Genomic DNA, 18,095 nt, shown 5'->3' with positions numbered 1-18,095 from the left:
CCACCATTTTCTGTGTTCGTATTAGGCTAGTGCTACACTATCTTGATTTTTATAGCTCCACGGTAAGTCTTTTTTTTTTTTTTTTTTTTTTTTTTGTCCTTCTGTCCTTTTTAGGGCCACATCCACGGCATGTGAAGGTTCCCAGGCTAGGGGTCGAATTGGAGCTACAGCTGCTGGCCTACACCACAGCCACATCAATGCCAGATCCGAGCTGTAACTGCAACCTATACCACAGCACACAGCAACGCCAGATCCTTAACCCACTGGGCGAGGCCAGGGATCAAACCCACAATCTCACGGTTCCTAGTTGGATTGTTTCCACTACACCATGATGGAACTCCACATAGTAAGTCTTAAGTCAAATAGTTTAATCTTCTAGCCTTTTCCTTCTTTTTGAGATTGGCTTATCTATCCGTGGCTCTTTATATTTTCATGTTCATTTTAGAATCAACTTGATTTATTAAAAAAAATACTTCTGGGCTTTTTATTGGGATTGTGGATAATTAATAGATCAATTTGAGGAGACCAAGACATTTGAGTTTTCCACTCCACAAATATGTCATATCTTTCCAGTCATATAAGTTTGTGTGTTTTTTTTTTTTTATCATAGGTTTATGGTTTTTGTTGGTAAGCTTTGGTACTTACCCTATAGATTTTTATTGTAACATCATTCTATTTATAATCTTCCAGTTTCTCTATTATCATAGAAGGAATGATAGGGGAGCTTTGTAACTGGTACAGAAACAAATCAGCTCCTACAAATAAGTTTGCTTGTTTTATTCTTTATATAGCCCAGACTCGGAATCCTATATTATTATAAAGGATTAAAAGTAAATTAGTCTGAGAAATTAGTTAAAGTTCCTTCAATATTTTAATTTTTCTAAGTTTTTTAAGCTCTATTCTTTTAGATTCATAGGATTTTAGAATTTTAGAACTGGTAAGAGATGTTAATTTTGCAGGAAATTAAAATTAAGTGCCTTGATCTAGATGCCACTGCTGAGTGGCAGAACCATAGCATTTGTATAGCCTAACTCTCAGCCGTTGATTTTTACACTGATACCTGCAGGCCTTTTTGCTACTTATCTCTGGTGAATTTATCTCCTAAAAATTTTATTTCTAATAAATTATCAATGATAATTTTCTTTTATGTTTTTGTAAGAAAACAGATTTGAGATGGATAAATCTGTGCACTCTTATTAAAAACAAAATTAGGACTAGAACTAGAGAGTCTCAATTATTCAGACATCCACATATTAAAATCATCAATGGAAATTTCCTCCCAATGTATACAATTATTTCTTCTTTGAGAGGGCTGTTTCAGAATAGCTGCAATTGCTTTGGTGTTGAAACCCTGGGAAACATGATCTGAGTGTGCAATGTGTTAAAAATAACCCAACACACCATCTCATCAGCAGCTGCTAAAAGAGTGCTTTTTTGCTCATTTTTTAAAGTTTTATTGAAGTGCAGTTGATGTACAATGTTGTGATAATTTCTGCTGTACAACACAGCGATTCAGGGATTCAGGTATACATGCTTCGTAATGGTTTTCACCATCAACCAATCCTGTTGAAGGTAGTCTATGCTTCAGTGTTCCACCTTCCTTCTCTTCTTTCCTGATCCTCTTTGCCACCTTCCTCAGGTATCCAGTTTCACCCAAGCCTGTGAACAGTTGATGAGCCCAAAGAACAGTTGTAAACCAAAACTGCAGGAGGTAGGGCAAGGTCAGAGACATCATGTAAGGACAAGCCAGAAGTAGGTAAGACCAGGGGGGTTCTATGAGATGAATGTTAAGAGAAACCTAGGGATGCAGAAACGAGAGACTCACAGAGCCTATATATAATCCAAGGCTGGGAAGATCAGGAATCAAGCAGGCAGCAAACACAGAAAACCCAAAGCACGAGGAGCCAAAAATGCTTGAAACAGAGGTAGCTGGCAATCTCAAGGAAAAACTAGCTTGGAGCCTGTGGGTCCAGGGCCACCATTTTGCACACCTCTGTGGAGTATCGTTCTTATCACCTCCTGTGAAGGGCAGGTCAGCCACATTAGGGAATGGGCCAGTATTTTTAAAGATTTAATATGAAAAAAATGGGATGTAAATCTCTCCTGTGCCACCTTCCATCCAACATGCTCTGGAGAAGAATGCTGAAATCCATACTAAGGTGATGTCTCCACAGGAGAATCTGGACAATCAGTGGAATCCACGTAAGAGGCTAAAAGGCTCAACCTTCAAATGAGGGAAATAATGTGCGCAGGGGATGATTTGGGCCACCCCAAGTGGGTGACATGCTGCCTGGGAGCCTCAGTACCAAGTCTGGTAATTGCAGAGTCTTTGGGAGCGCACCCCCACTCAGTGCCTCAGTCCAGTACACACGCCTTTAATTTGGGGTTTTTTAATTCAACTCCAAGGCTGCCGTCAGCCATTTTCCCCTCTCTCCTTTAACACTGACCACCTTGTTCCCTTTTCTACCCTGAACAGAGCCAAGCAGTGTGCATTGAAATCCAGCATCCTTTGTGTTGTTTGAGAAATCTGAGGCTGACATCTCTGGGGCTTTTTTGTTTCTCTTGCCTCTCTCTACCGTGACCTGCCAACTCCTTTTGGCTCTCCTGGGCTTTCGTCAAGTCCTGTATCGATTGCTACCCTTTTCTTTATTTACTGGATGCTAAGGATGAACCCTGCAGCACAATGACGCTGGCTTTGGACATGGGCAGGTCAACCTCCGACCTCGGGCACATAGGTCCAGTGATATTTCACCAGACCAGGCTTGTTGTTGCATCAGCAGCTCATAAAGGAGCCAATTGACTTTTTTTTTTTTTTCCCAGATTGCTATTCTGAATTCACAAGGTTTTTTCTGGGATTTCATTCTGCTCCTTTAAATGCTTTTTTTTTTTTTCTGCTTCTTTCCCATCTTAGACCTAGTGATCCTCAGGTACCCGGTTTGCTAATTACCCCCAATGCTGGCACCTGACAGCAGGTGGCCATGGTTCTGTTAATTATGTCCCCAGGCTTAGGAATTCTCCTCTAATGACATCCCATCATCTACCTCTGACTCTTGGGCTGAAAGCAGGTTGCTCGCATACTTCTCTTCCCCTGAGCTCTTCAAATCTATTCTTTTGCCCGAGCACCTTAAGATTCCTCTGCTGTGCCTTGGAGGTATGTGATAGATAGAAGATATGAACAGCTAACTCAGTGTATTCTACAGCATCCACGCACGGATATTGCAGGCTCCAGGGAAGGGGGATTCGAGACTCAGCCAGCCCCACATTGATTTATCAGTCACACAGACCAACTGGGAAAGTAGTACCAGAGGTATTCATTCTGGGTAGACCTGTAGTAGATTAAGTTCCCCCTTTTGTCTGCTTCCATCCCCCTGACCCTACACAGACTGCCCTTTAGCCCAGAAATTGCAGTTTTTCATAAAGAGTGGAATAAATATGAAAGGCAGCCATGGTTAATTCCTTCCTATGGAAATGACAGGACTATGGTATACGATATAAGAGGCCTTGGGTCTCCAGAGAAGTAGTAATATTCATTCCATGAGCACCTGGGCCTCTGCTTTTCATCCGTAAAGTGGAGGAAATATCTATTCCTTTTTTGGGAAATGAAGTTTGGAATGAGGACAAAAGGACTCCTTGTGCAATATTTCCAAAAGACTTGGTTTTCCATTGAGACAGGTGCTGTGGGCATACATGTGAACGCACAAAGATATGTAGATATATAGATAATTCCTCATTCATTGATTCAGGAGACTGGAAGAACTGCACTGTGGGTAAGGAGAGCTGTTGAGCAGGGAGTTTTAGTCAATTTGTAGGTACTTGAAAGCAATTGTGATGGATGTGGGAAAAGAAATCAATGCAGAACTATCAATAGGGATTTCACTGTAAATACAATATCCTAACAGCCTAAATAGTCATCAGAAATACTGCCTATCTGTAATGTGAGCAAATTAAAAAGGGCCAATAAGATCTTTGCATATCAGTCATAAAAGTAAAATCAAACAAGCACTTAGCTTCACAAATGCAGAGGCCAGTATGGGGAGAGACAGTTAAAATTGGTCCTGGTCAAGGTCAGCAGGGCCTTATCTTGTCTACAGTTACAATCACAATTTTCCTTTGTGTAAAAGACTTTTATGTGTCGTGGCAATTGATTCTCCTAACTAAGAGAGCCAGGTCAGGTTCACTTCTTATATATGAGGAAGCTGGCTCAGAGGGTTCACCCAGGATCAGAGGATGGACACACAGGAAGGTTCAGGCTGAATCCCAGGTAATTCTTCCTGAGCTCAGGCACTTCCCACTTGTCCTCATTTGCTCTGGGAATTAGATATTTTCTTTGAGGCTTCAGTTCTGTCCTAATACACTGTCCTCTCTCTTTAGGGGATCTTCTTCTCATTGGTCCTTTTTCAATGACTTGATAATTAGGTTCAATTAATACCCATTCTCTATATTTGAGTCAGCAAAGGCCCCAGGGCTGCCCTGAATTGTGGCATTATCATTTGGCCCTGGCGGGTCTCCAAATACTCTCTTCTGCTGATTCTACCTGAGGAGCCTCCCATCCTGGCATTTCTGGTCAAAGAAGGAGGGTGATGAGAAGGAAGCAATGAACGAGGTGCCTTAACAAATGCACACCACAATTCCTGGCAACTCTGCAGCCCAGCCTGGTTTGAAATAATTTAGATTTTCTTGCTGAGCTCACTGACTCTTTGCCCATCATTCACATCTGCACTGATAAAATAACTCTCAAGAGGGATTTTTAATTTGTACTTGGTTTTGCTGGATCTTCTCTTTCATGCTTCCATCTCTAGTTATTGAACCCTTCGCTCTCTCTCTCTTTCTCTCGGGTTGTTTGAAATCTTCTCAATCAATTAATTCCCCCACTCCTACTTACCAATATATTTGGGAGTTTTGGCTCTCAGATCAGGGAGCCACATAAAGATGCTCTTAAATATGCAGGCCAGTGAATACACCTATATTGTGACTGTTGTGCCCATTCTTTCTAGTATGTTAAGATTTAGGGAAAAATTGTCACCATGTTAGGTTCTTTCCATCCCACACCCATTATGATTTTTTTCCTGACCATTCGGAGACTGAGAAAAGGTGGCAGTGGTAAGGATTTATTGCTCTTCCTTGATCTATGTGAATAAACCGCACTATTCCAGTGAGATCTGCATTCAAACAACAGACTCTCCCTGCCGGCTTGGCTGTGTTCTCTGTTCTGCAGACAACAAAAGATGACAGGTTGCAAGTTCCAGCCTCAGAAGAGAGCAACTGGCTTCCGTTGGCAACCTTACTTGTTAACTGGCAGCTTGAGAAAAAAGACTCCCTGGGTCATCTAAGGACAGGCAGGGGTTGATGAGTTTGAAAGTAGTAGCAGCAGCAAAGAAAGGGTGGATGACAATTCCGTAGCACAGCAGTGGCTGGGTCCCTCTCTCCCTCTACCCTTTTCTCCTCTCCAGAGTCCTCAGCCCATCTCTCAGCCCATTCTGGTAGTAGAGTCAGAGGGGAGATATATAGGAAGCATGCCTGTTTCCTGAATAGGATTCATGGCAAGGACCCCAAATCAACCATTGTGGCTACAAAGTCATCTCCTAAGTAAATGCCTTTCTACCCTTCACAGAGAACCTAGCCAGTCTGGGTGCATCTGATAACAGTACAGAATAGAGTATACCCATCTGATTTTTCCTCCAGTGGAAGACTCCCAAATGTTTAATCTTCATTCAATATTCTAAACCCAGTTAGGTTACACATTTTTAATAAATGTTTTGTCAAAATAACTCATTTGGGGAGTTCCCATCATGGCTCAGTGGTTAATGATCCCAACTAGCATCCATGAAGATGCGGGTTAGATCCCTGGCCTCGCTCAGTGGGTTAAGGATCTGGCGTTGCCATGAGTGGTGGTGTAGGTTGCAGACATGGCTCAGATCCTGAGTTGTTGTGGCTGTGGTGTAGGCTAGCAGTTACAGCTCCAATTGGACCCCTAGCCTGGGAACTTCCATTTGCCCAAGTGAGGCCCTAAAAAGACAAAAAGACAAAAAAAAAAACAAAAAAAACAAAAAAAACAAAAAAAAAAAACCACAAACTCATTTTGGGAGTTCCTACTGTGGTACAGCCAGTTAAGGATCTAGCTTTGTCTCTGCAGTGGCTTGGATTGCTGCCGAGGGACAGGTTTGATCCCCGGCCCAGCATAGCACGTTAAGGATTCCACATTGCCACAACTGTGGCATAGGTCACAGTTGCAGCTTGGATTCAAAACCTGGTCCAGGAACTTCCATGTATCATGAGTGTGGAGAAACAAACAAACAAATACCCATACCCAAAACAAAAAACCAAGTCCAAAAACCCACTTCATTTTGGAATAATTTTAGATTTACATAAAAGTTGCAAAGGCAAGACAAAGGTCTCCTATACCCTCCATGTTTCTAGGAGATCAATTTTAATACCTAGCTACATCTAGACAATTGCCTTAAATAGTACCAAACCAGATTTTCAGAACTTCTGAGGTCTGATTTGCAGCAACATATATTTTCCTAGTAGCTGGAGTCCTTAACTCCTACTTGGTGCCACATTCCCTTCTTGGCCTCTAGGCTAAGCCTAACCAGCATAGGGGGAATCTGCGCAGACCCAGCCATGTGTCCTGGCCCTCAGCCATAAGCTTCCCTTGTGAACAACCCAGCTGGCTCTTGGCCCCAGATGTGGGCCAGCTGCACATTGAACCAGCAACCTCGTTCACAGGAGGAGTGTCCCCACCGAGCCGTCATCAGGATACTTATGTGCTTACCTCCCAGCTTAGGGAATAACTCAGGCCCTTGCCCTTGACTTTGCCTGTCCTTTCTGTGTCTCCCAGGAGCCCTGCCCAGCTCCTGCTCCTTGCCCGTATATATTCTACTGCTCTCTGTGGGCCTGCATCACTGCCCAACTTGAACTCAGGCCTGCCAATATCACACTTTTCAGACTGAGCTTCCTCTTGAGCCCTACTCTCAAATGAACTAGTATAGGCCCACGTCTATACTCTTCTGGAGCCTCTCTAAGCTGCTGAAACTGACCAGGCCATGCTTGATGGCATCACGCATTATGATAATACTTCATTTGGTCCTTTTTATACCAATATTTACAGCCTGTCACTTTTTTGGCTCCACCATTGAGGCTTATAGAGAGGAATAAGAAAACCTTACTTTCAAAAAGCAGAAGGGACAGGCAAGAAGAACGAGGCAGAGTGGTTGATGTGAGAAAACCAGCTCAGGTTAAGTGGATAGGAAGGACTCAATTTCATAAAAAGGAACACAGAGAAAGAAAAGCAGATTTGAGGGGAACAATAAGGAGTGTCATTTTGAACACAGTATATTTGAAATAACCACAGGACACCAGGTAAAGAAATGGAAGCCTGGGGATAGGAGAGATATATGGGCTGTGCTTTGGGGGTTATCAGAACACAAAGGCAAATTGAATTCTAAGGCCACTCAGAGATCATGGGTAGAAGGGGGAAAGGGCTAAAGAGGACGCCTGGAAGAAATCAACACTTAAGGGACAAGAGGGACAGTACTGAGTGATTTCAAAAAGCATCCCTCCAAGTTGAAGCATTCAAGGCATGGGGGAGAGGTATCCATTCATATCTTCTCTTCCTGCACCTTAGCTCTCTTCCTGCTATGAAATCTGCCAGGCAGGCGGCCATTGGGTATGACCGTTGGCTTTTGCTGAAACACAAAGGGCAAGAAAGCCAAGTGGCATGACATCTGCTATTAAGGGATTAGAATACTCATCCTCCCCCACATTGTTCTGGTTATTGCTGAAGTTGGTGGAGAAGCTAGTTATCTCTGCAGTCCCTGGATAGATTCCACTATCCTTGTCCATAATGTGCGGGTAAGATGGGGTCATTAAGTGGCATTCTGAGAAAGGCATTCTGGGCTCCTGAGACAGGTTTCCTGGGATTCATCAAAGAGTGATTGGAACTGGTAAACGTTCACATTCCCCAAGAGCTTCCCCAAACAGAAAGGACCCCAAAACAGTCTGATTAATAAAGGGTAAACTCCAGACTCTCTGCTTTGGAGCTAGAGAAAACAAGTATATGAGATCTATATCCAGCAAGGGGAAAAAAAAAAAGATAAAAATATGTAATTGTAATAATAGTGCCCAGAAGTATAACAAACACACTGAAGCATCCAAATGATGACTTGTATTGAATTAACTGAGCTATGATTAATAATGAACATTGTTTTCAATCTCCAGAATATGGAAAAAGTGGCACTATTATTATCATGCTGGGGATCCTGTTGGCTCCCTGTTTTCAAAGCAGTCTATAATATATATGTGAACCTTGCTTGTTTCCCTGGGAAATTTGAGGATACAATGTGGGTTACTCTTGGATCTTCCTCTAAAAACATTTCTTTAAAATGTCTTAGGTCTCCAGCAACAGATTAGATGTTCTCACTGGACTTGCAAGCCACTTCTGTCCATCTGACCCAGAGGAGGTTCTCATGGAGGTATTTTGAAGTAGCACAGATGAGTTATTGTCCAGCACCAGGGTACGAAAGACCTTATCCCATTAATAGAGAAGCCCAGAGCCTTAATAAGGCACGGGTATCTGTGTGACCAGATATCCTGGAACAAGTTCACCTAGAGACAAAATACAGGAACAGGCCAATCCCTGCTGACAGAGGGACCCTCTGATGCTGCAGATAGTGGGGAGAAGGCTGGAAATTAGAAGAAAGTCTGAGAACTGTAGGTAAGGGTATCCCTTCTGGGGTGCACACTCTTTCTCACCCATCTGGAGAGTCTCCACGTTATTTGTCTAAAACACTTCTGTAAGCTTGTGCCCTGAAAATAAGGGAAGAAGATTCCGTATCTAACATTTCCTTTAAGGACCAAATATCAATGTGCCCAATTCTCAAAAGGGGCGGCAGAAACTTCATTTGTTTATTCAGCAAATATCCATTGAGCACTGTTAAGTACCAACCCTACTATGTGATGAATATAAGATGATCTGTGCTCTTACATATGCAGATTGCAAATCTGAGGGAGGGAGAAATGAGCCAGTAAACAAGTTAACACAATTTTGCATTTTTAATAACGCTAAGGAATAATGGTTATTGCAGATTCTATTGTATTTTTCAAACACTTGGCTGCCCTTCTTTCTTGTGCCATTTCCTCTGGGGAACTTCCCTGATGCATTCCCTACAGGAAGTGTACTCTTACCTCACTGGGACCAAGCTTGGATGCGTGATGTGCTTTGACCAGTGAACTGTGAGCAGAAGTGATCTATTCTACATTTAGGCAAAAATTTAAAGAATCTCTTTGTGGTTTTGCCATTGCTTGTTTTCTTTCTTCCTCGAGAATTGAGTGCTCCAGATACAGACTGTGTTTTTCTACCTATCCCTAAATAGAGATGGCTCATGGAGGGGCACTTCAATCTTCCCACAACCAATGGGAGTGAGACAAGAATGAGAAATAAATGCTTTGTTGCTGGAAGCCACTAAGATTTGGGGACTGCTTGTTACTGCAGCATGACCTAGTGAAATCTGATGAGTACAATGAATATGTTTGTGTGCTGGGGTGCGGGGTAGATGTGGGCTTTGGGCATGGTCTCTGAACCCTTGCTCAGGAAATCAATATTTTTATTGATGAGTCTGAGGTCACTGAATACTCATTACAGTAATTAGCTTTCCCCAAGTCTGTTTAGGCCATTTCTCCACAAAGGACTCTGTATTTGCCAAAAGGGCTGGATTCTGAGCGAAATTCACAGAGCACATAATGGAAAGATGCATAACTGAATTTCTGTGCAGATTTGTGAAAATTTCAAACAATTCCTCAAACATTTATGTTTGGATTAAGTCTAAAGCGTGTTTTGCCTCAAGCTCCTTGTTCCTTAATTTTAAATCTGTAGGGATCTTCAAGAAAATGGAATCCATATGTTTCTCATTCATTTACCCTTACCTCATCGAAATACAGTTTGAAAGACTCACTTGATGTTTTAAGCTCTTGAAATCATATTTTCCTTCCCAAATTGGGAAGCTGCCCTTCCTGTGGTCTGCACCTCAAAGGAAGAAAATATGTTCATCCTTTTGGGGTGTGGTGAGGTCCCCAGCTCAGACTGCTTCTCTCGCTTGGCCCAATGAAAAGTCCTCCCAATGTGGCCTCCGTTATCGCACCACACTGCAATCTACTAGATTAAACCACAGTGTCCAGCCATTGCAACAAGACATGTTTCTTTGAAGAAAAATGAAAGATTCAGAGCCAAGAGCCCAACATTTCTCCAGGCATTGACTCTTTTCACTGATATAATCCCCCCATTTTTTTTTACAACCAGATCAACTTCAATATTTTATATCTTATTTCTGGTTAGCAAGAAAAGGGATTTTGGAATCTTCATTCTTTAACTATTTAGGAAAACATTAAACATTTTTAGCCTGGCGTAAATCCTCTGTCCTTCCCCTTAGCTTATTATTTTAATCTCTCACCTCAACGTCAGGCCGCTTGGTTTTCCCAAACAAGACTAGTTTCTGCTTCTTTACAAATGCCGTTCTCACTACCTGGGCTGCCTCTATCCCCCACCCTACCAGGTGCCTGCCTACTCTTCCTTCCAGATCTGCTAAGTGTCTTCCCCTATGATTTATTTCCTTTCTCTTTCTCTCTCTTTCTTTCTTTCTTTCTTTCTTTCTTTCTTTCTTTCTTTCTTTCTTTCTTTCTCTCTCTCTCTCTCTCTCTCTTTCTTTCTTTCTTTCTTTCTCTCTCTTTCTCTCTTTCTCTCTTTCTCTCTCTCTCTCTCTTTCTCTCTCTCTCTCTCTCTTTCTCTCTTTCTCTCTCTCTTTCTCTCTCTCTTTCTCTCTCTCTCGTCTTAAATTACTTTATTACTCTAAGTTTTGTCCATACAAAAGAGCTTAAGTTATTTCAAATACTGTATGTCTTAAAGGATCATACTTTCAGAACAGAGAAAAATAAATGCATTGCAGCAAAGTATAATTACCTGTATGAACCCATCTATAACACCTTTTTAAAAGAGTTTAAGGAGTTCCCATCGTGGCTTAGCAGAAACGAATCTGACTAGCATCCATGAGGATGTAGGTTCGATCCCCAACCTCACTCAGTGGGTTAAGAATCCAGTGTTGCTGTGAGCTGTGGTGTAGGTTGCAGACACAGCTCTGGTCTGGCATTGCTATGGCTGTGGTGTAGGTCAGCAGCTATAGCTCTGATTCATCCCCTAGCCTGGGAACATCCATGTGCCATGGGTACGCACCTAAAAAAAAAAAAAAAAAAAAAAGACAAAAAATAATAACAGAAATTTTTTAAAAGTTTGATTTCCTTTAAATAGCCATGAGTCCAACAGAGCAACCACAAATCAAAACTGAACATTACATTCCCCTGCGATTTTCATGCAGCTCTGTGCTTCATCTCCAGTGCTCCCATGTGGCTGTGCATATACTTCCGTTAACATGCACCTCATGATGTTGTAATTATTTATACACAGAATGTACTCCTCCAATCTATTTTTTTTCCTATTTGAGGGCAGGGAATAGGTCTTATTAGTCCATGTTTCTATCATATTGCCAGAATAAGAAGACTTAACCACTGTTCACTGGTTGAATCCAGGGTTAAATACATGTGCGGCTAAATGGTATTTAATAGTTATTATTATATCTTTACTGTATTGAGAATATATATACACGCCCCCACACACATATACACACATGTATTCTGGGTTAGGGAAGTAAGATTAAAAATTTCACATATGATTAAAAAACCCAGAATTTAGTATTTTTTTCAAATTATCACCAAAAAAGAAAAGAAAAGGATACTCCCGCTGAAAGGAAAAAGTAGAAAGAAGAGACGAGGAAAACCAGACAATTGTCCAGAAAATTCAGATAGTGTATCCTAGCTGGGGTGGATGACTAGCTCTCAACAGCTCTCCAGATCTGCAATATTCCACATTAACTACGCTTTTAAAATTTTCCTGAAGTTGTCCACCTCCACTTTTCTCAAGGCCTTGGTGCTGAACCAGTTTAAGTTTCAGAAAGTGCTAAATTTTCAACAATTGAACTGAAGGCATGGTTTCTGGGGGAAAGGGGGGGCAGGCAGATTTTTTTTCATGACTTTTCACACTAAATTATATCTATGCCTATATCCATATACATGTAAAATATATTGATATCTAGATATGTTTATATCTATATCACATGTATATATATGCATATATATTATATATGTGAATATACATTTACAGAGAGAAAGAGAAAGAGGTAATATTGTATGTGTGTCTCCATGTTCATTTGACCCTGGATGTGAATAATTTTCAGGCCACTTTAAATCCAAATTGACTAATTGTCATGTTGCCTTAAAGGAAAATTCTATATTCACTTTATGTGGAAGATGAAAAGAATTTAATGAATTAAGCACACATTATTACAGTAATAAGAAGCATAGTAAAAGCTAGATGGATTCTGGCCTCAGTATTTTGAGCAGCAGAAAGAAGAAATAGATGATTTTTTTTTTTTTAAATGCGAAGCTAAACAAATAGTCAAGCAAAATACACGTGTTTCTTCTTGAAACAATGAAAGACTTGATCAAAAACTCCCTTCCCCACGTCTTCATGCCTCAAACCTTTGGGAATCTCTTGCAGATTTTGTTTGTTTAGTTAAAACCATGGATTGAGGAACAATTAGGGGAGAACTAGGGGGATAAACTTCACTGAGCATTTCAGAGTCAGAAAATCTTGACTCACGTGAAAACGGTGAGCACTGGGAAGTATGAAAACAGTGATGCTTATCTCCTAAAGAGTTTTACAGTCATCAATGCCCAGAGTAAGCCGATGAGCTGGGAGTGGGTGACCTTAATAGATATAACTGTGTATGGGTTCATTGTACCATGAAATTAAATTTTAAATCTGAATTGATGAACAAAAATGCTGGTTTGATATTTTTGAACAATAGTGTTAACAGTTTTGTAACTCTTTCCTTTCCATGAGAATTGATCTGAATTTGAGACGGTGCAAGGAAGCTTCCTGTTTCTAAAGACTCTAAGTTCTGCTACTAATTGGCAAATTGTGATTATTCAAGTATATTGGCAGATCCAATGGCCTCATCCCAGCTCTCAACCTTCCTTCTCTTCTTCAGTGGCCATTGTTAACCATTCATTCCCTTTTTGAGGATTTCCTCTCTGGCTTCAGGACAAAGCCTCCTCGTACCCTTTGGTTGACTCCTTCTTCCTGTTTACTGTGTTTTCCCCATGTTACCCTAGTAGCCCTTGTCTTTTTTTTGTTGTTGTTGTCTTTTTTTTGCCATTTCTTGGGCCGCTCCAGCGGCATATGGAGGTTCCCAGGCTAGGGGTCTAATTGGAATTGTAGCTGCCAGCCTACACCAGAGCCACAGCAACACGGGATCCGAGCCGCGTCTGCGACCTACACCACAGCTCACAGCAACGCTGGATCCTTAACCCACTGAGCAAGGGCAGGGATCGAACCCTCAACCTCATGGTTCCTATTCGGATTCGTTAACCACTGTGCCACGATGGGAACTCCCTAAGTAGTCCTTGCCTTATGGCATCCCACCACTCCCCTTTATCCTCACAGCCATCTCATCCTTTCTTCTGGCTTTAACCATCACTGTTCCCCAGGACTCCCAAATCTGTACTCTCTTTTGGCCTCTGATTTGAGTATTTGCCCCATATTCCTATTTACCTTCTTGACATTTCCACATGGATGTCTTCTTAGCATCTCAGATCAGGATTATTAAAAACCCAAGTCATCACCAGTTTCTTGTACCTGCATTTTATCCTGATTTCCCAATAAATAAAGAAAAAGACACAAGGAAATAAAATTAAGAAACTTTGAAGTTGTGGGTAGTGAAGTGCTAGAGTTGGAGGGGAATGGAAGATATTGACGAAGCTGTGCCAGTCCCCCTAAAGGGTACTTTAGGAATATCCCTTCACTTGTGTCTTCACACAGGTACTATCCATTCACTCATCGGTTTATTCATTTATTTATTCATCCATCTATCCAGCCCTCCCTTCTTTTCATCATTCATTCAAAAAGCATCAATTATGTTCCTTTTACTTGTCAGGAATAAAAATACCAGAAAGACATAGCCTCTGACTTCAAGGAATTTCATAGGAAGAGACAAAATTGCATTAAGCTTTCCAGATGCTGACAGAAATAGCACAAATTGGGGGCACCAAGTAGGAGATGGTCAGTATCATTCAGGAGAGATGAGTTCAGAAAATCTTCAAAAATAGGCAGCACAAGACACATCTTCAAAAATGAGTTGGTGTTTGTCATGTGCTCAGGCCCCAGATGCTGCATGCACAGATACCAAGGTCTGAAACAGCTCTGTGTCCTGAAGGAGCAGAGGGTGGAAAATGCAGAGAATTGGAATTTAAGAAGCAGGCAAGGCCAGGTGGGGAAAATGCTTGTACTCACCATGCATAGGAGTGTGTGTTTGGTCCCAAAGTTTTTGGGAAATCACTGAAGAGCCAGGGCTGGGGAATTGCCAGCTAGGAAGGGAAACCGTTCTATCTTCTCCTTGGGATTCTTCTACCACCACCCATCCCTATTCCAGTCTTTATTGTTCTGCCTTTAGTCTCTGACCAAGGAGAGGACAGCCTCTCCTTCTTGCTTCTCCTCCTCCCAACTCTTGAAACAGCTGGAATTGTTTCCAGTTTTCAAATGGAACATTGCTCCATGCGCAAGGGAAATAAAAGGAAATTGTTGTAGAAATGTCATCTGTAAAACAATAGTCTAGTTTCCTAAGTACAGATGTATGAGTCAACCATTCTGCTAGAAAGAGCGAAGAGATTTATGTGGTTTCCAAGTCTGTTTCTACTGTTCTTGCCACCAGCTTTGTTGCTTCTACTACTGCCACCATCACGGCTACTACTAACACCACTAGTAGCATTTTAGCAGCTAACATATAGTAAATATTTATCTTGTGCCTGTTGCTGTGCTGGTTGCTTTACTGATAACATCTCCTTGAAGTAGCATCAAAAATAAATAAATTGGGAGTTCCCATCATGGTGCAGCAGCAACAAATCCAACTCCAAACCATGAGGTTGTGGGTTTGATCCCTGGCCTCACTCAGTGGGTTAAGGATCCAGCATTGCCATGAGCTGTGGTGTAGGTCGCAGACGCGGCTCGGATGTGGCATTGCTGTGGTAGCAACAGTTCCGATTAGACCCCTACCCTGGGAACATCCATATGCCGTGAGTGCGGCCCTAAAAAGACAAAAGACAAATAAATATTAATTAATTAAATTGATGAAATAATAAAATACTCTTTGAGGGGCTGCACCCACAGGCAGAAGTTCCTGGGCCAGGGCTCGAACCTGCACCACTGCAGTGACCTGAGCCACAGCAGTGACAACACCTGATCCTTAATCCAAGGCTGTTAAATAAAATAATCGGGAAGTTCTGGATTTAGGATAACAGTGTCAATGCAAGGGATTTCCAGAAGCCACTAACTATCTCCAGGACCCACTTTCAGGAGACTTACAACTAGAACTGAAGACAGACTGTCCCTTTCCTTAGAAAAGGAAGATTATGATGATGGTTCGTTATCATCATCAGTGTTTATAGAGCATGTAGCATATTCTAGGCATATCTTCAAAGGTTTTGTATATCTCATAATAACCCTACAAGATAGGAATTATCATCCCTATTTTTAAGATGAATATATTGGAATTTTGATAGTTGGGTAGCTTGCTTAATATCACAAGTATTTAAGAGGCAGAGCTGAACTTCAAAACTAGGTCAGACTAACTTCCATGACTCGCATCAGCTACGTGAACCTTCCTTGTTACTCCTTCCTTGACCCAGGAATGTTATTTCTCATGAATAAACATGTATTCTGTCTTCCTCTCCTCTTTTTGTGTTAAGTCCCTACCACCCACTGTGTCTTAGATTGAGCTTCTACCTTCTCATATGATTTAGAATATCCCACACTGATTTTGATCTATTACCCCCTCTACATCAATTGTTCTCTTCCTCTTATCTATCTTTCCAGTTCGACCCAAAATTAAAGATGTTGACTAGCCTCACACTCTGAATTCATGAAATCAGACAGCCTCTCTTTCTCCACAAATTTCCAAATTCTCCAGCAAAGGACTCTGTCTTGTATACCTACCTTGGAAACATTTCTTGGTTTCCTGCCTTATTTAGCAGCCACCCATACTGGCCCAAAGAGACTAATGAAATGGGCAAATGTGGCAATGTTACTGAGAAACCAAAAGCCAGGCATTTTGAAGAAAAGCCACAATGCTAGAGAGCTCTCAAAGCTTTTGTTCCAGAGGCAGTGACTTCCCTTGCAAGGGTCATGGCCACTCAAGTTGGAAGCCCCCAGTGTCTCTTCCCTGTTCTGTGTGTGTGTCACATGGAAATGGAATCTTTAGAGAAGCAGTTACAGTGCAGAACAGACAGCTCTTCCTTCTTAGATTCCAATGATGCAGTGCAGCTATGGCAAATAAGCCCGTTTTCCTACATCAAGGTCTCACGTCTTCCTTGGTGCTCAAAGGCAGAGCTGCTCAAGGAAAATGCTCTGTTTCTTTGCCAAGGGAACAATTATTTATTTCCCTAAGTTTTCTATAGCACAAGGCATGGTAATGGCTCCTATTATCATCACTACCGTCATGGTGTCATCTTACTTGGCACTTGACAGTGTGATCACAAAATGCTTCCACACTTAATTTATACTTTGATACTTATTAAAACCTCCCTATGAGTTAGGTGTTGCTGACCCTGATTTTTTATTAGGAAATGGAGCCTTGACAGGGCAAACTACAGAGAATGAGGTCTGTGCTAATTCCCAGGCCTTCTGACTTCTAGGCCAGGCTTTGTACATCATATCTTGCTGGGGAGTCAGGGGTATATTGTACTCACATGGACAGGCAGTGTGGCACAGTGGTTAAGACCAATAATTTTGGAGGCAGATTCCTTGGCATTCAAAGCTTAGCTTTGGTGTTTGCTATTTGTGTGGCCTCAGACAAGTTACTTGAAATTTTGTATCCTTATCTGTAAAATGGAGCTATTCATGATACTGAGGCGAAGGTTAAATAAAATAATTCCTATAGAGTGCTCCAGCTCAATACAATGCTTGTCACAAAGCCAGTGCTTAAGAAATGGGAGTTTTATTAAAAACTATTCACAATCTACTTTCTATTCAGAAATATGAAAGCTCTGAATATCAAAAATATTAAAAACAACTTATTTCACTGCAAACTCCACCTACACAGACCTTAAGTTAATCTTGTATTTTTTAATCATTTAAAAATTCTTTTTAACTCTATTTATTCAGCTTAGTGTGAGTATATATACGTTTTGCTGCAGAAATATTACTGCTTTTGCTGTGACAGAACCCCTGAGTGTATTACGTAATATTCAATATGTGCCATGTTTCCTGTTTCTGGAATGTAAAACATTCCGTATTTTGAAATGCAGTTCTCCGTGAGGGGATTGGCAAATGACTGTGGGTCCACTCTTGCACACAGGTGGTATTAGCCTTTGTTTAAGCTACCTGTATTTCTATGATGCCTGATTCCTTCAATATTTGTTTCTTTTACCTACGGGAGTTGGACTGTCTTGCCAGTCAATGTGAAGTTCTGAAGGCCAGGAGCTGGAATGGAGAAGACAACCTGAAAGGGTTAGCAACAGGCATGGTTAAGACAAAGGTGGGCTGGACAGAGTTAAGGCTCAAGTGCCTGTGAAAGCGGGCAAGGACACTGAGTGCAGAGGCCAGAGAAGGGAGCTGGACCTGTGTAGACCCTCCAAGAAGCAGACGCTGAGCAGAATTAAACCTGCAAGGGATTTATTGGAGGAGGCACCTATGCATGATCAGGCAGCATGAAAATGTGGAGAAAGCCTTCAGATGGCAATGCTGGTCTGATACTTGTGAAAGGAGAACGAGAAGAAAGGAGGCTTGGGTAGGATGATTCTTGGGTGGTATCCCAGCACAGAGAAGATCTCAAGCAGAATGATGGGAGCCCTGACCACAAGTTCACTAGGGACAACAGCCCTGCTCTAGTACCTTCTGTGATCAGTCATTGGCTGGGAGCACCCCCTAAAGACTGTGGTCTTGGCACCCACGCTATGGAGGATCCAAGGGTACAGCCCGCAGAGGCTGCAGTCACATG

The 18,095-nt window shown here is 41.7% G+C and overlaps 1 protein-coding gene and 1 non-coding gene across 2 annotated transcripts in view; one reads left to right on the top strand and one right to left on the bottom strand.

The window, feature by feature from the left end:
- The window catches only part of LOC146399891 (uncharacterized), a 393,141-nt gene that overhangs the window by 265,474 nt on the left and 109,572 nt on the right, over positions 1 to 18,095 (bottom strand). The gene's annotated exons all lie outside the window — the stretch shown is intronic.
- Positions 4,204 to 4,282, top strand: MIR9804 (microRNA mir-9804). Its single transcript, NR_128486.1, has one exon. It is a non-coding gene; the product is annotated as a microRNA mir-9804 (primary transcript).

The sequence above is a fragment of the Sus scrofa genome, chromosome 9 (genome assembly GCF_054392235.1).
Source record: "Sus scrofa isolate SSC_HxYL_T2T_F1_AM1 chromosome 9, Sscrofa_HxYL_maternal_Yorkshire_Landrace_v2.0, whole genome shotgun sequence".
Classification (NCBI taxonomy): Eukaryota; Metazoa; Chordata; class Mammalia; order Artiodactyla; family Suidae; genus Sus; species Sus scrofa.
Note: the sequence above shows the minus strand (reverse complement) of the source record. Positions and strands in the feature narration are given on the sequence as shown.